The sequence below is a fragment of the Bufo gargarizans genome, chromosome 3 (genome assembly GCF_014858855.1).
Source record: "Bufo gargarizans isolate SCDJY-AF-19 chromosome 3, ASM1485885v1, whole genome shotgun sequence".
Classification (NCBI taxonomy): domain Eukaryota; kingdom Metazoa; phylum Chordata; class Amphibia; order Anura; family Bufonidae; genus Bufo; species Bufo gargarizans.
Window position 1 is genome coordinate 394,107,352 of NC_058082.1, and position 26,077 is coordinate 394,133,428.

At 46.5% G+C, this 26,077-nt stretch overlaps 1 protein-coding gene across 4 annotated transcripts in view; it reads right to left on the reverse strand.

Annotated features, from left to right (window-relative positions):
• The window catches only part of ATP2B4 (ATPase plasma membrane Ca2+ transporting 4), a 226,751-nt gene extending 210,657 nt beyond the window's left edge, over positions 1 to 16,094 (reverse strand). For all 4 annotated transcript variants that reach the window (XM_044288273.1, XM_044288272.1, XM_044288275.1 and 1 more), the window contains exon 1: positions 15,960 to 16,094. The gene's annotated coding sequence lies outside the window, so the exon portion shown is untranslated. The remainder of the gene's footprint in view (positions 1 to 15,959) is intronic.
• Positions 16,095 to 26,077: the final 9,983 nt, after the last annotated feature.

The window sequence follows — 26,077 nt, forward strand, 5'->3', positions numbered from 1 at the left end:
TGCAGCAGCTGCATTAACCCTTGCACAGTGGTGGTATCATCATGGGTGTCGGTGTTCATGGGGTCCCTGCGCTGCTGTGACGAGGACGCCATGGCAGGGAAGGCAGCCCGATGCCTTCCATAGGCATCGTGGCTGCCTTCCCGGAGAACATGTGAGATCCAGCCCCCTGGATCTCACAGGCAAGCAGGAGGTAAGCGTATTAAAATGGCAATACACTTACAGCCAAAGCATCACAATAGAGAAGTATTTTAATGCAATGTAAAGGGGATCAGACCCCCAAATGTTGAAGTCCCAGAGTGGGACAATAAAAAAAGTTTAAAAAAATAAATAAAGTTTCAAGTAAAATAAAGATTTAAAAAAAGCATCCTTTTCCATAAATAAGGTAAAAAGTTTAGGGCTGCAGCTAACGATTATTTGAATAATCGATTAGTTGCCGATTAATTTCTACGATTAATTGATTAATCGGCAAAAACGACAAAATTACAAAACAGAGGTATATATGATCTTACTTGAAAAAATATGTTCAAAGGCCATATTAAAACAAATTGTGGACGACACTTATGGGGGATCTGTGGACGACACTATTATGGGGGATCTGTGGGTGGCGCAGTTATGGAGAGGGGGATCTGTGGACGGCGCAGTTATGGAGAGGGGGATCTGTGGGCGGCACAGTTATGGAGAGGGGGATCTGTGGGCGGCGCAGTTGTGGAGAGGGGGATCTGTGGACGGCGCAGTTGTGGAGAGGGATCTGTGGGTGGCGCTGTTATGGAGAGGGATCTGTGGGTGGCGCTGTTATGGAGAGGGGGATCTGTGGACGGCGTAGTTATGGAGAGGGGGATCTGTGGACGGCGTAGTTATGGAGAGGGGGATCTGTGGACGGCGTAGTTATGGAGAGGGGGATCTGTGGACGGCGTAGTTATGGAGAGGGGGATCTGTGGACGGCGTAGTTATGGAGAGGGGGATCTGTGGACGGCGTAGTTATGGAGAGGGGGATCTGTGGACGGCGTAGTTATGGAGAGGGGGATCTGTGGACGGCGCAGTTATGGAGAGGGGGATCTGTGGACGGCGCAGTTATGGAGAGGGGGATCTGTGGGCGGCGCAGTTATGGAGAGGGGGATCTGTGGGCGGCGCAGTTATGGAGAGGGGGATCTGTGGGTGGCGCTGTTATGGAGAGGGGGATCTGTGGGTGGCGCTGTTATGGAGAGGGGGATATGTGCATAACAGTGCACAGATCCCCCTTCCCATAGCAGTGCCATACACAGACCCCCCCCCCCCTCCACCCCATAGCAGTGCTATACACAGACCCCCCCCCTCCCCAAAGCAGTGCCATAGACAGATCCTCCCCCCTCCCCATAGCAGTGCTATACACAGACCCCCCCCCCCCCCCTCCCCATAGCAGTGCCATAGACAGATCCTCCCCCCCTCCCCATAACAGCCCCGGCCCCGATGCTTATAAGTCAGACTAATCACGTCTGCATCTTTATTTTACCTTTTACAACAACGCTCCTGTAACAGCCAGGCAGAGCGGACGGCGGCGTAACGTCACTCACTCACGTGACGCACCTGCTCCGCCCACCTCATGAATGAAGGAGGCGGAGCAGGTGCGTCACGTGAGTGAGTGACGTTACGCCGCCGTCCGCTCTGCCTGGCTGTTACAGGATCGTCATTGTAAAAAGGTAAAATAAAGATGCAGCGCCCGCCCGCATAGCAACGAATCGGCGATTATTCGATATCTGGATTCGTCGACAACGAATCCAGTTATCGAATATAATCGATTACATCGATTAATCGTTGCAGCCCTAAAAAAGTTCATTGTAAAAAAATTGTGAAAAAAGAAAAGTAGACATATTGGGTATTGCCTCATCTGTATTGACTGACTCTATAAAAATATCACATGACCTAACCCCCGAAAAGAAAAAGAAAAAAAAAAAAAAAAAACCTGCAAAAAAGAATATAAAAAATTATAAAAAATATAGGTCGTCACCTTACATCACTAAAAGTGCAATACCAAGCGACCAAAAAGGCGTATGCCCCACCAAAATAGTACCTAACAGTCACCAAATCCCGTTAAAAATGAGACCCAACCTAAGACAATCGGTCAAAAAATTAAAAAAGCTATGGCTCTCAGACAATGGAGATACTAAAATAAGATTTTTTTTTCTGCTTCAAAACTGCTATTATTGTGCTAAAGTGAAAAAAAAAAAAAAAAAAAATAATACATATTAGGAATTGCCGTGTTCATAACAACCAGCTCTATAAAAATATCACATGACCTAACCACTCTATTCACACCAGGTGAATGCCATAAAAAAAAGGTGTCAAAAGACATTTTTTGTCACCTTACATCACAAAAAGGGCAATACCAAGCGATCAAAAAGTCATATGCACCCTACAATAGTACCAATCAGTCATCTCATACTGAAAAAATTAGCCCCTATATAAGTCACCGAAGATAAAATAAAATAAAAACTATGGCTTTAAGAATATGGAGACAAAGTATTTTTTTTTCAAAAATGCTTTATTATGTAAAACTGAAACAAACCAAAACGTGTCATATTTGGTATGTTCGAGTTCGTAACAACCTGCTCTATGAAAATACCACATGATCTAACCTGTCAGATGAACACTGTAAATAACAAAAAATAAAAACGGTTCGAAAATAGCTGTTTTTGCTACCTTACCTCACAAAAAGTGTAATATAGAGCAACCAAAAATCATATGTACCCTAAAATACCAACAAAACTGCCACCTTATCCTGTAGTTTCCAAAATGGGGTAATTTTATTATACTCTAGGGGTGCATCAGGGGGTCTTCAAATGTGACATGGCAGCTTAAAATTATCCTAGTGAAGTCTGCTTTTCAAAAACCATATGGCGTTCCTTTCCTTCTGAGGTCTGCCGTGTGCCCATACAGCAGTTTACGACCACATATGGGGAGTTTCTGCAAACTACAGAATCAGGGCAAAAAATATTGAATTTTGTTTGGCTGTTAACTCTTGCTTTGTTAGCTGAAAAAAATTTATTAAAATGGCAAATTTTTCCCAAAAATTTGAAATTCTGAAATTTCCTCTCCATTTTCCATTAATTCTTGTGGAACACCTAAATGGTTAACAAAGTTTGTAAAATCAGTTTTGAATACCTTTTGGGTGGTTTCTATTATGTAAGCCTCACAAAGTGACTTCAGACCTGAACTGGTCCTTAAAAAGTGGTTTTTAGACATTTTCTGCAAAATTTTAAGCTTTGCTTCTAAACTTCTAAGCCTTCTAACGTCCCCAAAATATAAAATGGCATTCCCAAAATGATCCAAATATGAGGTAGACATATGGGAAATGTAATGCTATCTATTATAAAAGTAGGGAAATGGAAATGTGCTAATATTTTCAAATTTTTGGTTAATTTCGTATTTTTTATAACTAAATTTTACCACTGTCATAAAGTACAATATGTCACGAGAAAAGTCTCAGAATGGCCTGGAAAAGTAAAAAAGTGTTTTAAAGTTATTAACACAAAGTGAAAGTGGGATTTAAGTGGTTTGGTAGTGAAGGGGTTAACAGAAAAACTTGATTTAAACAATAGCTCATTTTCTGATGACATATTCCCTGTTGGATTATGGCTTTGTGCACGAACCATATACTTACTGTCAGTAACAGGATCAAATCCTGTTCTGCGAGATTTCCCAAAGGACTCCTAATTATTCCAAGAATAATGGGTGTCTGCTGCTCATTCACGGGCATTGCCACGCTTCTCTGAGGGGAAATCTAAGTAGGAGCGTTGATATCTTTTGCACGGTCATTCATTTTGAAGGAATATGGATGCACATGCTCAAACATTTCTCATTAAGAAGAGGGAGCATAATGCCAAAGTCCTTGGTGCTAAACCCACCAGCCACCGCACCTTTATGACACATGCCGGACAGGTCCTCCAAGATTTTTGTAGGAACCACAAAATAACTTTAGCAGTTGACATCATCCAAAAGCTTTCTACTCTCAGCCATAACTTGCCTGTACTTGCATGTGTTTCATTTCCAGAGGCTCTTATCTTACTTTGCTTCTGTTTGCACTGCTTCAAGACAAATAATGACTCCACTGATCATATGTTGTTAGAAGGCAGGCAGTAAAACTTTAGAGCTGGCCTTTTGGAATAGATTCCTAAAGCTATTTCCTTCAAGGCAGGCAAGAAGCTTGATGAAGCTTTGCTTCCTAGCCCATGTACACTACTAGGCAAGTATCATCTGCTGGTCTCGATCAGCCTGTGCCTTTAATAACTAACCCCCTCCACCTCAGTCTGGGTGCACCCCAGTGAGAAGCCTCTTTGTGCTATTTTTAAAGCTATGACTAAAAGAGATGGGGGAATCCTGCCCTGCTGCCCCAGAAGTGGTGGAAAGACGCCAGAAAAGGGATGGTCTAATCCAGGCACGCTGTGAAGGGCTTTTCTAATGGGAACCAGTTAGGTAAAGGTCAGAATTCTTATTCAAAAACCCAGAAAATCATCACAGTTAGGTAAAGGTCAGAATTCTTATTCAAAAACCCAGAAAATCATCACAACGATCAATGCAATAAAGGAAGAAGGGATGAGGTATCCAACGCTACACTGTGAGAAAGGATTGGCCACATCTTTATTGCATTACTAGCCACCCCCCCCCCCCCCACCCCATCCCAGGGTTGCCGTGGTAAGATCACAAGGCCACCCACATACACTAGAATTACTGGAGGTGTCTGAAGAAATTTAACAATATAGTAGCTCAACACAGGGACTGCGACCTGCAGAAAACGATCCTCTCTGTAACCTGGCAGATTCCTCATTCTGCTCCCACTAAGAATACCTGCAGAGGAGTAAGAACATATGCAGAAACAGAGTTCCAGCTACACACCCTGCTTCTTTCAGCCTCCTACGCTTGTACCACACCCTACCCTTCTGAGCTGCAAGAGTTAAAAAAAAAAAAAAAAAAAAAACACAGCCTGGAAAACATAAAGCAGAGCTCCCAGCATGCCTTGCTCCTGAGAATGAGGGGGCAGTGTTCCATTTATAAACTGTTCCATTCTGTAAGCAGGTCCAGTGTCAGACAGTAGAGAGAGAAGAGACAGCAGAAATGGGAGGAAAACAGAAAACTAACAAAACCGAAATATATAACAAGGAGGGTGGAGCAACTGTGCTATACTATAAAAAAGCAGAAAGCGCAAGATAAGCTGTCCAGCTACATTCCAGTCCTCTGCGCTCTTACATACAGCATATAACGGACACTCCTCTGGCCCTCACTGGGCTATTAGGAGCCTGTGGATAACTGCCCGACACATATGGCAAACAGGCACTTCAAGCTGCAGTGTGAACTGGCACAACAGCCTATATAATGTGCTATCAGCCTCATGTTATTTGCCCAGTTCTCATCTATGATGGCAGGCAACAGTCACATGACAATTACTAAAGAGTACTGGCGTCTGGACTAGAGAGATGCCAAGCCGAGAAACGGAAAAAAAGAGGGGAAAGGGTGGAGCAGCGCTTACGTGGAAATCGCGATCAATGTAGTTTTCTAAGGAGGAGTCCGGAGCAGCTGTCAACATGTCTGTCTTTAGATGGAAATTGTGCTTCAAGCTCTGGAGATACTGAAGGCAGTCCATGCTCAGACACCGCTTCATCCACTCTCATTCATTCTCCTACCTACCCCTGGGTGTTCAGTCATGTCATTAATATTACTCGAATTCAAGATTTCTCTTTCAGAAAAAAGTGTTTGCTTTCTCCATTTGTACTGTGGGTGATACTTTAAGGAGGACCTATCACCACGAAGTACAGTGCAATCTGCATGCAGCAGAACGTGCACTGCTAAGCAGACTGATGCATAGTTTACTATTCTGGGAAAAGGTTTGGTAAAACTTGCAATTTTATACATGGAAATCTCTGCTCTTTCTGTGCTCAATAGTCAACGGGCCATCTTATTGGTGATCGATAGCAATCCTTGTATAATGGTGCATTTAAAGTAGCAGATAATCATTACAACTCAAACATTAAAAGGGTTTTCTGAGACTTAGGTCAACAGTATCTGATCAGCGCCGTACATTGTACAGTGGCTGTGCTTGGTACGACAGATAAGTGAATGGGGCTGAATTGCACCTAGGCCGTTTGACAAATGAACGTGTCATCACTTGGCCTGGGAAAAGAGGAGAGAAAGTCGTGGTACCACTGCAAGTGCCGGGGACCTCTCTAACAGCCGATCTGCGGGGGTCCCAGGTGTCGCTAGGATATGCCCCCATTGTCTTATAGGTGGAGCCCCGCAATGTGGTGGCTGGAGGACGCCGATCTGGTTACCACCAAGCCGGTTCCCCATAGAAGTAAATGGGGATGACTGGCCATCGCTCCCATTCACTTCTGTGGACCCGATGGAAATAGCCAAGCCAGCGCTTGGCTATTTTCAGCGGCCCCATAGAAAATGAATGGAGGGCGGCTGCGCAAGCGCAGTGCGCCTTCCTTTACTTTCGAGGCTTGGCTCTCGATAAAAGGTGCGAGTTCCAGCATTGGGACCCGCACCTATAAGACAATAAGCGCATATCCTAGCGATATGCCCTCATTGTCTGTCATGAGACAACCCCTTTAAAGGGAACCTGTCACCGGGATTTTGGGTATAGAGCTGAGGACATGGGTTGCTAGATGGCCACTAGCACATCCGCAATACCCAGTCCCCATAGCTCTGTGTGCTTTTATTGTGTAAAAAAACGATTAGATTCATATGCAAATTAACCTGAGATGAGTCAGAGCTTGAAAATATGACTCTTCTCTGGTCACACAAGTAAGACATGACTCTTATGTTAATTTGCATATGTATCAATTTTTTTTTATTTTTTTTTACACAATAAAAGCAAACAGAGCTGTGGGGACTGGATATTGCATATGTGCTAGTGGCTATCTAGCAACCCATGTCCTCAGCTCTATACCCAAAATCCCGGTGACAGGTTCCCTTTAACCGCCTCTGGAACCGCCTTACGCAGGATCGCGGTCCGGAGGCGGCTGTCCCAGGCACAGTCACGCATCTACGCGTCATATCTCGAGACTTCCTATGAACACGCTCACACAGGCACGTTCACAGGATCGGAAGGTAAGAGAGTGGATCTACAGCCTGCCAGCGGCGATCGTTCGCTGGCAGGCTGTAGATGTGATTTTTTTAACCCCTAACAGGTATATTAGACGCCATTTTGATAACGGCGTCTAATATACCTGCTACCTGGTCCTCTGGTGGTCCCTTTTGCTTGGATCGACCACCAGAGGACACAGGTAGCTCTGTAAAGTAGCACCAAGCACCAAACACCATTACACTACACCCCCCCTGTCACTTATTAACCCCTTATGAACCCCTGATCACCCCCCTGTAAGGCTCCATTCAGACGTCCGTATGCGTTTTACGGATCCACGCATCCATGGATCGGATCCGCAAAACACTACACAGCGGATCCGCAAAACACATACGGACGTCTGAATAGAGCCTTACAGGGGGGTGATCAATGACAGGTTGGTGATCACCCTAGAAGACTCCCTGATCACCCCCCTGTAATTGATCACTCCCTTTAAGGCTCCATTCAGAAATATTTTGGGCACAAGTTAGCGGAAATTGTTTTTTTTTTTTTTTTTTCTTACAAAGTCTCATATTCCACTAACTTGTGTCAAAAAATAAAATCTCACATGAACTCACCATACCCCTCACGGAATCCAAATGCGTAAAAATTTTTAGACATTTATATTCCAGACTTCTTCTCACGCTTTAGGGCCCCTAAAATGCCAGGGCAGTATAAATACCCCACATGTGATAGTTTGAAATCACATACGGAAAGAAGACACCCCAAGGTATTCCGTGAGGGGCATATTGAGTCCATGAAAGATTGAAATTTTTGTCCCAAGTATACTTTAAGTCTTACGTTAAAACGTATATCTAAATGTTTGCAATTTCTAGTGGTTTCCATTGCTTTAGCTGTGACAGTGGACATCTGTTACAAATAGGTGACACCAGCTATCCAACCGTGACCTCAAGGGCAACAGTAGAACATTGGAATGAAAAGCACAAAGGAGGGGAAGCAGCGAGCGGGGAGGGAACCAGTCAGGACGATCTGTATATCGCTCAAATTCTAGCTAGGTTTAATTCATGGATTGCCTGTACACAATGTGAAACCAGAAATACCTGAGGAACAAAAAGATTAAACAGCAGGATATTAAGAATATTTTCAAATACAAACTGCTACATGGAGCATATACCAAGAATAAACCATATACTGTAGGAACAAGACCAATAATTACATACACAGAAGACAAGTCAAAAGCATTAGCCGTCAGGACCAATATTCAATGTGTCCGTTCAGCCTTCGTGTATATAGTACAATAAATCATAACAAATAAATCTGGGTATCACATAAAAATGCTTTCCTCTCCATCAACTTCTGCATAGACAAGAAAATACTAAATCCGAAATCTCCATAACATTGTGCAAGGGTAAAGGTGGCATAAGTATATAATACACATCTGCTATGGCAGGGGATACCTGGCGGCAGGCAAATCGGGCACTGCTTAACGCGTCTGGGACATGAAATGTGCTCAGTTTTTCACAGGCACGGAAGCCGAACTCCTAGGGGTTTCTGTGGTGCAGGACTGGCCACCAGCGATGCAGTGTTCGCCGACGAACACATGCGATCTGCCATCTTCACTCCCAAGCCCGGCGATGCAGAGGTACTGCCTGCTCCCGGTTACCGCATGTGTTTCAGAGCGGCTCGCGGCGCAGGCAAGGACTTACCTCTGCATCGCCGGAATTAGGAGTGAAGATGGCAGATTGCATGTGTTCGTCGGCGAACACTGCGAACTGGCCATCACTACTGGCCACTGGATGCTTTTTGATATACTACACAGTATTTCATATGAATGAATAATAAAACTAAAGTAGAAATATAGGTGGCCCATAGTTTGATGATTCAGACAGATTTTTGTCCTACTGCAGAAAGAATACAGCAGGGCTGTACAGCTTGCCAGCGAGGAGCAGGAGAGTGGCCATGGATCACCTCCCGTGGCACAGAGAGAAATAAAAAAAAAAAATATATCACACACACATACACATATACAGTGCAGACCAAAAGTTTGGACACACTTTCTCATTCAAAGAGTTTTCTTTATTTTCATGACTATGAAAATTGTAGATTCACACTGAAGTAGGGCTTCAGTAAACTAATATTTTTGTAATCGAGTATTCTATCGATTATATTTCTCGATTCATCGAGTAATCTAATAAGAAAAAGCTACTTAAAATAACGTACGTAATTAGGTATGTATAAAGTTATTGGTTTGAAGGGGTTAATAACTTTATACATGCCTAATGCCAAGGTGCTTCCATTAACCCCTCCAAACCAATAACTTTATACATGCCCATTGGGTTTGGAGGGGTTAATGGAAGCACCTTGGCATTAGGCATGTATAAAGTTATTGGTTTGTAGGGGTTAATGAAAGCACCTTGGAGGTGCCTTCATTAACCCCTCTCTAAACCAATAACTTTATACATGCCAAGGTGGTGCTTGCAGCCTCCATTAACCACTCTCCCTCCCCCCAGCCTCTGATCTGCTTGCCCCCCCCTGCCCCCAGCCTCTGATCTGCCTCCCCCCTCCCCCCAGCCTCTGATCTGCCTCCCCCCCTGCCCCCAGCCTCTGATCTGCCTCCCCCCCTGCCCCCAGCCTCTGATCTGCCTCCCCCCCTGCCCCCAGCCTCTAATCTGCCTCCCCCCCCCTCCCCCAGCCTCTAATCTGCCTCCCCCCCCTCCCCCAGCCTCTGATCTGCCTCCCCCCCTCCCCCCAGCCTCTGATCTGCCTCCCCCCAGCCTCTGATCTGCCTCCCCCCCCCTCCCCCCAGCCTCTGATCTGCCCCCCCTCCCCCCAGCCTCTGATCTGCCCCGCCTCCCCCCAGCCTCTGATCTGCCTCCCCCCAGCCTCTGATCTGCCTCCCCCCAGCCTCTGATCTGCCTCCCCCAGCCTCTGATCTGCCTCCCCCAGCCTCTGATATGCCCCCTCTGGTAACGCAACCCCCCCTCCCCAGTATTAATCATTGGTGGCAGTGGCCACAGGGTCCCCCTCCTCCCCCCCCCCCATCATTGGTGGCAGTGTCAGTTCCGATCGGAGCCCCAGCAGTGTAATGCTGGGGCTCCGATCGGTTACCATGGCAGCCAGGAGTCACGCTACTGAAGCCCTGGCTGCCATGGTATGTTAGTGAGCAGAGAGCAGCGCATTATACTCACGTGTGCTGTGGCCGCCGGTCGCTCCTTCTGTCTGTGCGGCGGATTGCTAATGCTTACAGCATTAGCAATGCGCCGCACAGACCTATGAGAAGGAGCGACCGCCGGCCACAGCGCACGTGAGTATAATGCGCTGCTCTCTGCTCACTAACATACCATGGCAGCCAGGACTTAAGCAGCGTCCTGGCTCCCATGGTAACCGATCGGAGCCCCAGCATTACACTGCTGGGGCTCCGATCGGAACTGACACTGCCACCAATGATGGGGGGGGAGGAGGGGGACCCTGTGGGATATGGCCGGCACATTCATTGGTGGTGCAGTGGCCACAGTCCCTCCCCTCCTCCCCTCCCCTCCTCCTTGGTCTTCAGCGGCAGCCGCGCACAGTGGGGAGGGAGAGACTCCCTCCTCCTCCCTCCCTCCCTCCCTCCTCAGCTGTGCCGGCCGCTCAGTCCTGCCTCTCTGGCTCCGGAGGACACGGAAGCGGTGAGTGAGACGCTTAATTTCACTCCCGCTCCGTGATCACGTGATCTGAACGATTCCTCGATGCAGGGAAACTGCATCGATGAATTTTTTGACTCGATTTAATCGAGTTATTCGAATAATTGTTTCAGCCCTACACTGAAGGCATCAAAACTATGAATTAACACATGTGGAATTATATACATAACAAAAAAATGTGAAACAGAAAATATGTAATATTCTAGGTTCTTCAAAGTAGCCACCTTTTGCTGTGATTACTGCTTTGCACACTCTTGGCATTCTCTTGATGAGCTTCAAGAGGTAGTCACCTGAAATGGTTTTCACTTCACAGGTGTGTCAGGTTTAATAAGTGGGATTTCTTGCCTTATAAATGGGGTTGGGACCATCAGTTGCGTTGTGGAGAAGTCAGGTGGATACACAGCTGATAGTCCTACTGAATAGACTGTTAGAATTTGTATTATGGCAAGAAAAAAGCAGCTAAGTAAAGAAATACGAGTGGCCATCATTACTTTAAGAAGTCCGAAAAATTGGGAAAACTTTGAAAGTGTCCCCAAGTGCAGTCACAAAAACCATCAAGCGCTACAAAGAAACTGGCTCACATGCGGACCGCCCCAGGAAAGGAAGACCAAGAGTCACCTCTCCTGCGGAGGATAAGTTCATCCGAGTCACCAGCCTCAGAAATTAAAGGTGAACAGCAGCTCAGATTAGAGACCAGGTCAATGCCACACAGAGTTCTAGCAGCAGACACATCTCTAGAACAACTGTTAAGAGGAGACTGTGTGAATCAGGCCTTCATGGTAGAATATCTGCTAGGAAACCACTGCTAATGACAGGCAACAAGCAGAAGAGACTTGTTTGGGCTAAAGAACACAAGGAATGGACATTAGACCAGTGGAAATCTGTGCTTTGGTCTGATGAGTCCAAATTTGAGATCTTTGGTTCCAACCACCGTATCTTTGTGCGACTTTTAAAAGGTAAACGGATGGACTCTACTAGGGCTGCACGATATGGGAATTTTGTGCGATTGCGATTAGGGCCCTAAATATTGCGATAACGGTATGCGATGTGATATTTTAAGGGAATTGTGCTAGAGGTCTATTTCCTTGAATTTTCAAGGCAAAAGCACACAAATTACTGATAATGCTGGAATGTAGTTATGCTTAACTCAAGAACTGAAATGCACACTGTTTTTCAAAATAAAACATCTTTTACTAAATTAATTAACATATTTGCATTACTGCAAAAGTACAAAATACAAAACTTGCCATTTTCATAATAGCACTGCACAGAACAGATAAATAAAATAGAATAAATAAAAGAACATTTGTTCATTAAAATAACGACTTGCCTCCAGCCCCTCCTCCCTCCCCGCACTGCAACTGATGTCTCGCCGGCCGCGCTGTGCAGCATAGCGGCCGACGATACAGCCGTGTCAACCATGTAAAAAGTCAACCATCGCTTTATAAGGCGCACTGCCATTTTCCCACCACTTTTAGGGGGGAAAAAAGTTTGTCTTATAAAGCAAAAAATATGGTAATATAATTGCAGCATTTTAGGGTCAGCCAATTGGCGATTGCGATATGGCGATTCATTGCGATTGCTTTGGCGATATATTGTGCAGGCCTAGACTCTACCTGCCTGGTTCCCACCGTGAAGCATGGAGGAGAAGGTGTGATGGTGTGGGGGTGCTTTGCTGGTGACACTGTTGGAGATTTATTCAAAATTAAAGGCATACTGAACCAGCATGGCTGCCACAGCATCTTGCAGCGGCATGCTATTCCATCCGGTTTGCATTTAGTTGGACCATCATTTATTTTTCAACAGGACAATGACCCCAAACACACCTCCAGGCTGTGTAAGGTCTATTTGACCATGAAGGAGAGTGATGGGGTGCTACGCCAGATGACCTGGCCTCCACAGTCACCGGACCTGAACCCAATCAATATGGTTTGGGGTGAGCTGGACCGCAGAGTGAAGGCAAAAGGGCCAACAAGTGCTAAGCATCTCCGGGAACTCCTTCAAGACTGTTGGAAGACCATTTCAGGTGACTACCTCTTGAAGTTCATCAAGAGAATGCCAAGAGTGTGCAAAGCAGTAATCAAAGCAAAAGGTGGCTACTTTGAAGAACCTAGAATATGACATATTTTCAGTTGTTTCACACCTTTTTGTTATGTATATAATTCCACATGTGTTAATTCACAGTTTTGATGCCTTCAGTGTGAATCTACAATTTTCATAGTCATTAAAATATAAAGAAAACTCTTTGAATAAGAAGGTGTGTCCAAACTTTTGGTCTGTACTGTGTGTGTAATATATATACACACACACACACAGACGAGCACACCATCTGAGTTAACGAGTTTACATAAGTTTCATCAGTACAGCCGTACTCATCACTGCTCTTAAATCAGCCGCCCGTAGAAATATAATTAGGATCACCGGCATTAGCACGGCTTTGGAGCTTCATCCTCATCCACATACACATGGATTCAGACCGCGAACTCATGAGGATTTACAACAATACTAATAACTAGTGTTGAGCGAACTTCGAGTTCAGGTTATCGAAGTATCCCGTTATGGATTCTAAATTCCGTTATGGTCCGTGGTAGCGGAATCCATAACGGGATACTTCGATAACCCCAACCCGAACTTTAGACGCCGAACTTAAAACACAAGTTCGCTCAACACTACTAATAATGTCAACTACGCTCTAAAAGATACAAGTAACGCCCCAGCATCTGAATGCACAAAATATTCCACAAACGAGCTACAAACACTGGGATGCAGCACCCGCTAACAAAACAAAAAATAAAAAAATAATATCGAACTAATTCATAGAGACCAAGGTCTCATGTAGACAGCCGTGTCCATTAAGACAGCATTTATATTTTGCAATTTGTGGACTGCAAAATACATGCAGTCGCGTGCATGGGGTCTAATGAATATTTTGTGTGCACCATCTGCAAGATGCAAATATGTCTGATTCCTAGTAACAAGGATGGAAGCCAGTGAATGACTGCTGGATTCCAATGCCACGGTGGAGACCACCATAGTCACCCCCCACACTGGAGAAAAACTGTTGGTGGATAATGGGACCGCAGCAGCGTTTTCTTCCCCCTGCAACTCTCAGGCTGGGAATTTATTTTTAATCACATAATTTATTAGACGATATACGTGAATACATGAAGTGCTGCACAATACACAAATGTTCTAATAATGGTTAAAAAAAATGTAGGCAATCTGAAAAAGGAGTCTCATCCGCCACCGTGTAGAAGAGATTGAAGACATTAGCCCATAAGATCCTAAAGAGATCAAAGCGGAAAAAAGAAGCGTCCTGTCCATTCTTGACATGATTCCAGGTGAAATCCGCATTGAGAATTCCCATTGAAAATGGGCATGAAAGAAAATCCTTGCTAAAACAGCACCAAACACCGCCCCAGGGAAAATCAAGTGAGAATTGTGCACCAAGGTTTTTTCAGAGCAGAAAATGCTCCATGTGAACATATCCCGTCTGGGTCACCTCTTATTCTCCACAAAAGCGAGGTGCAAGTATCTTTTATAGCAGTTTAAGGGATGGTGCACACGGCCATAGCAGTCATTGCAGAACGGAACGTCTGGTCCATAACTGAACATCCTATATTTGGCCTAAGGGCAGCCACCACTGCAGAACGGAACGTCCAGTCCATAACTGAACATTCTATCCTTGGCCTAAGGGCTGGTGCACACGGCCGTAGCCATCATTGCAGAACGGAACGTCCGGTCCATAACGGAACAGCCTATCCTTGGCCTAAGGGCTGGTGCATGTGACTGTTTTTGTCTGCATCCACTTTGCATTTTTGGGATGCAGGCGTATTCACTTCAATGAGGTCGCATAAGATATGAACGGCACACGGTGTGATGTCCACATCTGTATGTCTGTTCCGTGGCATCTGTAAAAATATAGAACATGTCCTATCCTTGTCCACATTACAGACAAGGACAGGACCTTCCGTTCCACAAAATGCAGAACACACGCGGTTGCTTTCCGTGTTTTGTGGATCTGCAATTTGTGGTCTGCAAGAACGGCTACGGCCATGTGCATGAGGCCTAAGAGTAGGGATAGGCAGGACAAATCTAACAGTACCCGATCGATCCTCTGATGGAGGAAGGGGAATTGCACATTTATCATTTCAGACTGCCCTTTGGAATATACAGACACGCATGTAGCAGGAATACGGCTGTCGTTCATGGCACTGGCATACAAAAATAACCCTGTGAATCTGTATTCCCTGCCAAGGTCATAGGAGTAGTAGCGAGATTATGCTGCCATAAGACCATGGTCCGGTATAAATGATGATGATGAGGACCAATATGACAATCTAGTAAAATCATGGCCAATTCACGTATCTGGGAGTTCCCCAGCAGACACAGTAATGGCAATATCTAAAAGGAACAGATGCCTATCTAATGGCGAAGAGTGTTGCGGGATTCGCCACTGCCACATGTAGAACTGATGGATGAGACCAGGGACTGGATACGGCCACATGGGACGCAAACGCTGCGGATTGAGCGGCTTTGTATGCAGCAGAAAAGTGGATGAGACTTTCAGAAATGGCATGTCAGTTTACACTGTGGGTTGCCATCTGCAGCATGTCAATCCATGCACTGCAAAGAGGGATTTTTGCGGTGGTGTACGATTTCCGGCAAGAGTCATCCAGTGTGGCCAAACCCTTGAGGTACAGTCACATGAGGCTGTTCTGACAGCAGGGATTTGTACGCCTGTTCCAGGCATCTGAATGGAGTTGGTAAAACTGAACGTACTCACCGCAGAAACGGAGAAAACTGATTTTCAGAGACAGGACAGAAATATGTGCAAGCAATGAATGTAGCTGTGGGAGGAATGTGTGGAAGGCTGCCACAGGGTTAATATGCTGGGAATTCCAGTTACATGGGACTGCTACCCCAGTGAATACATGAAATACTGTATAATAGCATCTATTCCATCTACACAGAAGCAACAGATCCCACTGCCCAGGGAAACCCCAAGCATCCGGAGGCAGCCCCCAGGCTCACCGAGGACTCACCCCTGCCTCATGTCATACATACATGCGGTACGCAGGGCCACTCCTGCGGTATATGAGGACGCCCACAGCCCATCAACCAGTGCGGTTCTCCGGTGTCATTGTAAGTTCGTACAGACCAAACACACAAGTGCCACATACAGGGCACAAAGCACCGCACACTCTGCCGCCACTTACCGCCGCACAAACAAGGACGGATCTATCCGGCCTCTGGGTACAGGAAATCCTGCGGGATGGTGAGTAGCACAGTCACCAGCTCTTCACCCATCGGGCGTCAGCAGCTCCGTAACCAGTTCTGTCTCAAGCAGGCACTGCCCAGCCCGTGGGCGGCGCCTGAGCAACAGAATGGGCGGGAAGCTGCGTCGACGCGCTAAGAGCCTTCCTAGTTTGGTGGTGTGGGAGAGCTGCAGGCAGTTGTTGCAGACCACGGTCGTGCGAGGTCGTAGCCTGCAGCTCACAGGGTGACTGGGTGACTTTCCACATGATGTATGACAATGGTGTCGCCCTGCGACACTGCTGGCATTTGTGTCTTCTGCCACTTGGATGTGTTTTCATATCTAGATCCAGCTCTATCAGCAAGGTGCAGACAAGTGGCAGGTGTTTTTATGTCTCTGTGTAGCTCTGCCATTATACCAGATCACTTTTGTTTTCAAGCTCGGCATACAAGGTTCGGGTTATCTAACAATTTCGTTATGGAATCCACTACCATGGAGCATAACTTATGGTTTGTGGTAGAGGAATCCTTTATAATGTCACTGATCGTGACATTATAAACTGCCAATAACCATTCAGCCATGGATGTTATCGCTGCACTGACCAGACAGCTACAGGGGCTGGAGGTGGATGACCTCCGCAAAACCGTCTCACACATGCAGAGACCACTGTTGGCTGATCCTAGTAGTGGTTACCTGACCTGTCCTAAACCTAAAGTTGCTCTCCTGGATAGATTCTCGGGGTGGGGGGTGATAATTTTATTCGGTTCAGGGAAGCGTGCAAATGGTACTTTAAGTTGTGTCCACACTCATCTGGAGCCCAGAGCCAGAGCACGATTTTTTTGCTTAACCCCTTAAGGACTCAGCCCTATTTCACCTTAACCGCCTAACGCAGGATCGCGGTCCGGAGGCGGCTGTCTCAGGCAGAGTCACGCGTCATATCGCGAGACTTCCTGTGAACGCGCGCACACAGGAACTGCAGGTAAGCGAGTGGATCTACAGCCTGCCAGCGGCGATCGTTCGCTGGCAGGCTGTAGATTCATTTTTTTTTAACCCCTAACAGGTATATTAGACGCTGATTTGATAACAGCGTCTAATATACCTGCTACCTGGTCCTCTGGTGGTCCCTTTTGCTTGGATCAACCACCAGAGGACAGGCAGCTCTGTAATAAGTAGCACTACACTACACCGCCTTGTTACTTATTAACCCCTGATCACCCCATATAGACTCCCTGATCGCCCCCCTGTCATTGATCACCCCCCTGTAAGGCTCCATTCAGACGTCCGTATGTGTTTTGCGGATCCACAGATCGGATCCGCAAAACACATACGGACGTCTGAATGGAGCCTTACAGGGGGGTGATCAGGGAGTCTATATGGGATGATCACCCCCCCCGTAAGGCTCCATTCAGACGTCCATATGTGTTTTATGGATCGGATCCGCAAAACACATACTGATGTCTGAATGGTGCCTTACAGGGGGGATGATTACTGACAGGGGGGGGTGATCAGGGAATCTATATAGGTGATCACCCGCCTGTCATTGATCACCCCCCTGTAAGGCTCCATTCAGACGTCCGTATGTGTTTTGCGGATCCGATCCATGTATCCGTGGATCTGTAAAAATCATACAGACATCTGAATGGAGCCTTACAGGGGGGTGATCAATGACAGGGGGTGATCAGGGAATCTATATGGGTGATCACCCCCCTGTAAGGCTCCATTTAGACATTTTTTTGGCACAAATTAGCGGAAATTGATATATTTTTTTTGTTTTTTCTTACAAATTCTCATTTCACTAACTTGTGTCAAAAAATTAAATCTTACATGAACTCACCATACCCCTCACGGAATCCAAATGCGTAATTTTTTTTTAGACATTTATATTCCAGACTCATGCTTTAGGGCCCCTAAAATGCCAGGGCAGTATAAATACCGCACATGTGACCCCATTTATACTGCCCTGGCATTTTAGGGGCCCTAAAGCATGAGAAGAAGTCTGGGATCCAAATGTCTAAAAATGCCCTCCTAAAAGGAATTTGGGCCCCTTTGCGCATCTAGGCTGCAAAAAAGTGTCACACATGTGGTATCGCCGTACTCAGGAGAAGTTGGGCAATGTGTTTTGAGGTGTCATTTTACATATACCCATGCTGGGTGAGAGAAATATCTCTATAATGACAACTTTGTATAAAAAAAAAAAAATGGGAAAAGTTGATATTTAGAGACATATTTCTCTCACCCAGCATGGGTATATGTAAAAAATACACGCCAAAACACATTGCCCTACTTCTTCCGAGTACGGCGATACCACATGTGACACTTTTTTTGCAGCCTAGGTGGGCAAAGGGGCCCACATTTCAAAGAGCACCTTTAGGATTTCATAGGGCATTTTTTACACATTTTGATTTCAAACTACTTCTCACACATTAGGGCCCCTAAAATGCCAGGGCAGTATAAGTACTCCACAAGTGACCCCATTTTGGAAAGAAGACAACCCAAGGTATTCCGTGAGGGGCATGGCGAGTTCCTAGAATTTTTTATTTTTTGTCACACGTTAGCGGAACATGATGATTTCCAGGACGTCCCTCCATGACAGCACCCATGGAGGTTGTCCTATTGGTCTCTGTAGGGACAGGAAGCGAGAGAGATTAAAAGGCCCCCTCCCCTCCCACTCTCCAGTGTTCTTCCTGTCCCTACAGGGATCGGAGCAGAGAGAATCTTTCCCGACTCTGGGAATCTATTTCAGGGCCGAGCCTGGTCGGGGGGGTCTCCCTCTCCTCTTCAGGCTCTGGAGGGCCCTGGGGCTAGCACCTCTCTGGGTAGGGGTCCCCTAGCTTCCCCCAATACCTGGTTTTCCTTCCGCATCAAGCTGTGGTGGCCGCGGTATCGGGGAGCCGAAGCCGCTTCTTCCGGGTTCGGGAGCTCTGGGATCGGCTGCGGCTCCTGCGCTCGGCGCTCCTCCTGTTGACGTGCAGGCCCATGTGACCGGAAGTGAGGGTCACATGGGCGGAAGCAAGATGGCGGCGCCCAGGGAACGCTGAGCCCGGCGGAATGCACGCAAGGGGGGGTCGACTCTTCGTTTGAATGAGTCCCCCCCCACCTGGATTTAAGGAGGCGGAGCCGCGCGGCAACGGGTGGACCAGGTAGGACATAAATTGTGTGTCAGTTTGATTGTCCAAGAGTGGTATGGAGGTCCAGATGTCAGCTATGGATTCTAGCGCAGACATCCCTAACCCGAGTCATGTAAGTAGTGAGGCTTGTATTCCGGTCCCTCTCTCTCTTCTTGGCACTGGACTAATGGTCTCTCTCTCTTCCATACCAGGGAGAGAAAGACACCACGGTTAAAACGCTGGGAGAACCCAAAAAGAAACCCAGAAGATGTGCTCTGTGCTCAAAGAGACTGGGGGACGCACATGTAAAAGCCCTGTGTAGCGACTGCCTGGCAAAGATCCTCAGAGACGAACAATCCTCCCTTTTGGCTGATCTAAGAGTGATTGTGAAGGAGGAGATCCAAGCGGCCAGCTCTAGTATAGCACAGAGACCCTGTGCCGTCTCCCCTCCCCCCAAGAGACCCCGTGTTCTTAGGGAGTCAGATTCTGAGGAAGAAGGTTTATATCTGTCAGAAGGGGAAACCTCAAAGGGGGATGACGATCAGGGCTCGTCTTATATGGCCGACGACCAGAGAAGATATCTCTTCTCGCAAGAAGATCTAGATCCCCTCCTGTCGGCTGTAAGGCAGACAATGGATATAGAGGAGGAAGAACAGACTCGCTCGATACAGGACGAGATGTTCGGCGGCTTAAAAGCTAAGAAGAAAAAGTTGTTCCCGGTAAACGAGACCTTAAAGGACCTAGTCATAGACGAGTGGGCAGATGCCGATAGAAAATTGTACATTCCACGGGAGTTTAAGAACAGACTATTGTTCAACTCAGAGGACACAAAACTGTGGGATATAGTTCCTAAAGTTGACATTCAAGTGGCAAAGGTGGTAAAGAGAACCACTCTCCCCTTTGAAGACTCAGCCCAGCTAAAGGAACCAATGGATCGGAAGATCGACGGTTTGCTCAAAAGAGCATGGGAAGTGTCGGCCAACAGCATAAATACCAACATTGCTGCTACCTCCGTGGCCAGATCTCTGTGTTTATGGGTGAACCAGCTGGAGGAACATCTCAAGCGGGACACCCCTAAGGAAGAAATTCTGGCATCCCTGCCTCTCTTTAAGATGGCCGCATCCTTTGTAGCAGACGCCTCGGCAGAGTCCATAAGGTTCGCAGCAAAAACAGACTCCCTAACAAATACGGCAAGGAGAGCCCTGTGGCTAAAATCCTGGTCTGGGGATATAGCCTCCAAGAATAAATTATGCGCCTTACCTCTTAAAGGTTCTCACCTCTTTGGTCCGGTACTGGACGAGATCCTGGAGAAAACAGCAGACAGAAAGAAAGGTTTTCCGGAGGAAAAAGGAAAGAAACCCTTGCCCTTTCGTAAGATGACCAGCAGCTTCCAGGGCACTCCCAGAGGTAAAGGGAAAACAGGAAGGTGGAGCTACCCCAAAGGAGGGAAAGGTCGGGGTTTCCTGTTTAATCCCAACTCCAAGCCTGAGAAACAATGACGCCAGACCAGTAGGGGGCAGACTTCAGTTCTTTTGGGAAGAATGGACCCGGATAACCAAGAACCAATACATCCTGGAATCCATCCAGAAAGGGTTCAAGATAGAGTTTCGCCTTCCCCCTCCTCATCTTTTTCAGGCCACAATATTTCAGTCGACCTCCCTGCAGAATCAACTTCTGGCAGACATCCAAAAACTTCTGAGTTTGGGCGCAATAGTACAAGTCCCTCCTTCAGAAGAATTCAAGGGTCACTATTCAAAACTCTTCCTCGTAACCAAACCGGATGGCTCCAAGAGAACCATCATCAACCTGAAATTCCTAAACAAATGGATAACACATCACCACTTCAAGATGGAATCAATAAAATCCGCAATTCCGTTGATAAGCCCAGGGGCGTTCCTATGCACCCTGGATCTAAAGGACGCTTATTACCACGTCCCCATTCACCCTCATTACCAACAATACTTGAGGTTCGCAATCAAGAAGGATGGCAGGATTATGCATTTCCAGTTCCAATGTCTCCCGTTTGGGATCTCATCAGCCCCACGGATCTTTACAAAGGTAGTGGCGGAGATAGTTGCCTATCTAAGACAGAGACAGGTAACTATAATTCCCTACCTAGACGATTTTCTGCTTGTGGCAGACTCACAGGAGGAGTTAGAGCTTCACAAAGAATGGACTCTATCTTTGCTCACACGTCTAGGATGGAAAATAAACCTGGAGAAATCAGACCTACATCCAGCAACACAAAAGAAGTTCCTAGGAACCCTCCTAAACTCCGTGACCCAGTATTTTCTTCTTCCCCAGGACAAGCAGGTCAGTATAAGGGAAAGAATAAGAGCCTTCAAACTAAAGAAAAAACGGACTCTACGGGAAGCCATGCAAGTCCTGGGTCTGATGACCTCATGCATCACAACAGTTCCTTGGGCCCAATTCCATTCAAGAACTCTCCAGGCAGAAGTCCTCTCTTCTTGGGACAAGGACCACAGATCTCTGAACGCCAGGATATCTCTTTCGGACAGGGCAGTAAGCTCCCTCTCCTGGTGGTTGTTAGCAAGACACCTGTCCCGGGGGATTTCCTGGAACACGTTACCACTCAGAACGTTAACCACGGACGCAAGCAGCCAAGGTTGGGGGGCTCACATAGAGGATCAGTTCTTTCAGGGCAGCTGGTCAAATACAGACGCCCTACGATCCTCAAACTACCGGGAGTTAAAAGCGGTCTGGGAGTCCCTGAGGGCGGCAGAACATCTCCTCATAGGTCATCATGTCCGAGTTCTATCAGACAACATAACAACTGTCTGCTACATAAAGAGACAAGGGGGGACGAAGAATCCTCATCTCCAGCAGCTAGCGGATCTCATCTTCAGCTGGTCAGAGGAAAAGATCTTATCCATTTCAGCCACACACCTGAAAGGATCTCTCAATCGCACAGCGGACTTTCTCAGCCGACAGTTAGTCAGGCCAGGGGAATGGAAATTGAACCAGGAGGTATTCCAGTTGATTTGCCAGCAGTGGGGGAGACCTCAGGTGGATTTATTCGCGTCCAGCAGAAATACTCAGCTGGACTATTTCTTCTCGCTAGACCCAAGAGGAGGACCACTGGCGGTGGATGCTCTTTCCCAACCGTGGGACATGAGTCTAGCCTACGCTTTTCCCCCACTTCTCCTCATACCGCAGATCCTGAAGAAATTGAGAGGGTGCTCATCCACGCTGATTTTGATAGCCCCAGCTTGGCCCAAGAGAGCCTGGTTTTCGGTTCTAAAGTCTATGTCCATCAGGGATCCAATATCCCTTCCAAAAAGACAGGATCTTCTATCGCAAGGTCCTCTGTTGCACCCCAACCTGGACAAACTGAACCTTACAGCATGGATCCTGAGAGGCAGACCTTAAGGAATAAAGGACTCTCGGACAAGGTAATTTCAACTTTACAGAGCTGCCGCAAACCTGTCACAAGAGCAATATACAACAAGGTCTGGAAGAAGTTCTCATCCTGGTTGTCACAGAACCATACAGATTCCGCATCCCCCACAGTGGGTTGTATTTTAGAGTTCCTTCAGGAGGGGTTCGATGCAGGTCTGAAACCCAGCACACTCAAGGTACAGGTTTCGGCTCTCAGCTGTTGTCTCGATAGTCCCCTTGCAGACCATAGGTGGATTAAAAGCTTTCTAAAAGCAGCTTCTAGATTGAGACCCACCTTGAGACAGTCGGTCCCCCCCTGGAGTCTAAACATAGTTTTAGAAGGGTTATGTGATCCTCCTTTTGAGCCGATTGGGCAGACAGCCGAAAAATTTCTGTCTCTAAAAGCGGTGTTCCTTCTGGCCATAACCACAGCCCGCAGGATAGGGGAAATCCAGGCCTTATCAATTAAACAACCTTATCTAAGGATTCTGGATGACCGCATAATCTTGAGGCCGGATCCAGCTTTTCTTCCCAAGGTGGTCTCTACTTTCCATAGAGAACAGGAGCTAACACTCCCTTCATTTTGTTCCTTTCCCAAAAATATACAGGAGGAAAGATTCCAGAGGCTGGACGTCAGAAGAACAATCCTAGCCTATCTGGACAGAACCAGTTCCTGGAGGAGATCAAGTAATCTGTTCATCCAGTTCGGTGGAAAAAATAGAGGCTTGAAAGCATCAAAACAGACGCTGGCACGGTGGATTAAGGACACCATCAGAGAAACATACAGACTGCAGGAGATGGCCTGCCCCTTAAATCTGAAGGCACATTCCACGAGAGCGATGGCAACTTCCTGGGCTGAAAGGGCCGACGCTACAGTTGACCAGATTTGCAAGGCTGCAACCTGGTCTAACTTCCTGACTTTTGCCAAGCATTATAGGCTTGACGTATTGGCCGGACAGGACTTGGCCTTTGGGCGAAAAGTCCTTCAGGCAGTAGTCCCCCCCTAGGAGATTCAGTTGTTAGTTCTCCATGGGTGCTGTCATGGAGGGACGTCCTGGAAATACTGGTTTAGTTTACCGGTAAATCCTTTTCCAGGAGTCCGACATGACAGCACCCTGTACTACCCTCCCTGTTATGCTGGTTCCAGCCTTGTAAGCAGTGTGAATATAACATTGTATTAATAAAGGTGTTGGATCCTATCCGGTGTAGTAATTTGAAAGAACACTGGAGAGTGGGAGGGGAGGGGGCCTTTTAATCTCTCTCGCTTCCTGTCCCTACAGAGACCAATAGGACAACCTCCATGGGTGCTGTCATGTCGGACTCCTGGAAAAGGATTTACCGGTAAACTAAACCAGTATTTTTTTTCTTTTTTTTTTTCTTGCAAAGTCTTATATTCCACTAACTTGTGACAAAAAATAAAAGCTTCCATGAACTCACTATGCCCATCACGAAATACCTTGGGGTGTCTTCTTTCCAAAATGGGGTCACTTGTGCGGTAGTTAACTGCCCTGGCATTTTAGGGGTCCTAATGCGTGAGAAGTAGTTTGAAATCAAAATGTGTAAAAAAAAAAAAAAAAAAAAATGCCCTGTGAAATCCTAAAGGTGCTCTTTGGAATGTGGGCCCCTTTGCCCACTTAGGCTGCAAAAATGTGTCACACATGTGTTATCGCGGTACTCAGGAGAAGTTGGGCAATGTGTTTTGGGGTATCTTTTTACATATACCCATGCTGGGTGAGAGAAATATCTCGGCAAAAGACAACGTTTCCCCTTTTTTGTATACAAAGTTGGCAATTGACCGACATATTTCTCTCACCCAGCATGGGTATATGTAAAATGACACCCCAAAACACATTGCCCAACTTCTCCTGAGTACGGCGATACCACATGTGTGACACTTTTTTGAAGCCTAGGTGGGCAAAGGGGCCCACATTCCAAAGAGCACCTTTAGGATTTCACAGGGCATTTTTTACACATTTTGATTTCAAACTACTTCTCACACATTAGGGCCCCTAAAATGCCAGGGCAGTATATCTACCCGACAAGTGACCCCCATTTTGGAATGAAGACCCGCCAAGGTATTTTGTGATGGGCATAGTGAGTTCATGGAAGTTTTTATTTTTTGTCACAAGTTAGTGGAATATGAGACTTTGTAAGGAAAAAAAAAATCATCATTTTCCGCTAACTTGTGACAAAAAATAAAAAGTTCTATGAACTCACTATGCCCATCAGCGAATACCTTAGGTGTCTACTTTCCTAAATGGGGTTATTTGTGTTGTTTTTTTTTTTGTACTGTCTGGGCATTGTAGAACCTCAGGAAACATGACAGGTGCTCAGAAAGTCAGAGCTGCTTCAAAAAGCGGAAATTCTCATTTTTGTACCATAGTTTGTAAACGCTATAACTTTTACCCAAACCATTTTTTTTTTATCAAAGACATGTAGAGCAATACATTTTGAGAAGAATTATATATAGATGTTCTTTTTTATTTATTTTTATTGAAAGTGAAAAATGTCATTTGTTTAAAAAAAAAAATCTGTAAATTTCGATTAATAGCAAAAAAAAGTAAAAATGTCAGCAGCAATGAAATACCACCAAATGAAAGCTCTATTAGTGAGAAGAAAAGGAGGTAAAATTCATTTGGGTGGTAAGTTGCATGACCGAGCAATAAACGGTGAAAGTAGTGTAGTGCAGAATTGTAAAAAGTGGTCTTTTCCTTAAGGGGGTTTAAGCTAGGGGGGCTGAGCTGTTTAACCACCTCCCGACCGCCGTACGCGTATATGCGTCCGGGAGGTGGTTGTTTTACTCCTCCTGGACGCATATACGCGTCCTCTCGCGAGACGCGAGATTTCCTGTGAACGCGCGCGCGCTCACAGGAACAGAAGGTAAGCGAGTGGATCTCCAGCCTGCCAGCGGCGATCGCTCGCTGGCAGGCTGGAGATCCGAATTTTTTAACCCCTAACAGGTATATTAGACGCTGTTTTCATAACAGCGTCTAATATACCTCCTACCTGGTCCTCTGGTGGTCCCTTTTGTTAGGATCGACCACCAGAGGACTCAGGTAGGTCAGTACAGTCCCACCAAACACTACACTACACTACACTACACCCCCCCCCCCCCCGTCACTTATTAACCCCTTATAAACCCCTGATCACCCCATATAAACTCCCTGATCACCCCCCTGTCATTGATCACCGCCCTGTCATTGATCACCCCCCTGTCAGGCTCCGTTCAGACGTCCGCATGATTTTTACGGATCCGATCCATGTATCCATGGATCCGTAAAAATCATGCGGAAGTCTGAATGGAGCCTTACAGGGGGGTGATCAATGACAGGCGGGTGATCACCCATATACACTCCCTGATCACCCCCCTGTCATTGATCACCGCCCTGTCAGGCTCCATTCAGACGTCCGCATGATTTTTACGGATCCGATCCATGTATCCATGGATCCGTAAAAATCATGCGGACGTCTGAATGGAGCCTTACAGGGGGGTGATCAATGACAGGCGGGTGATCACCCATATACACTCCCTGATCACCCCCCTGTCATTGATCACCGCCCTGTCAGGCTCCAT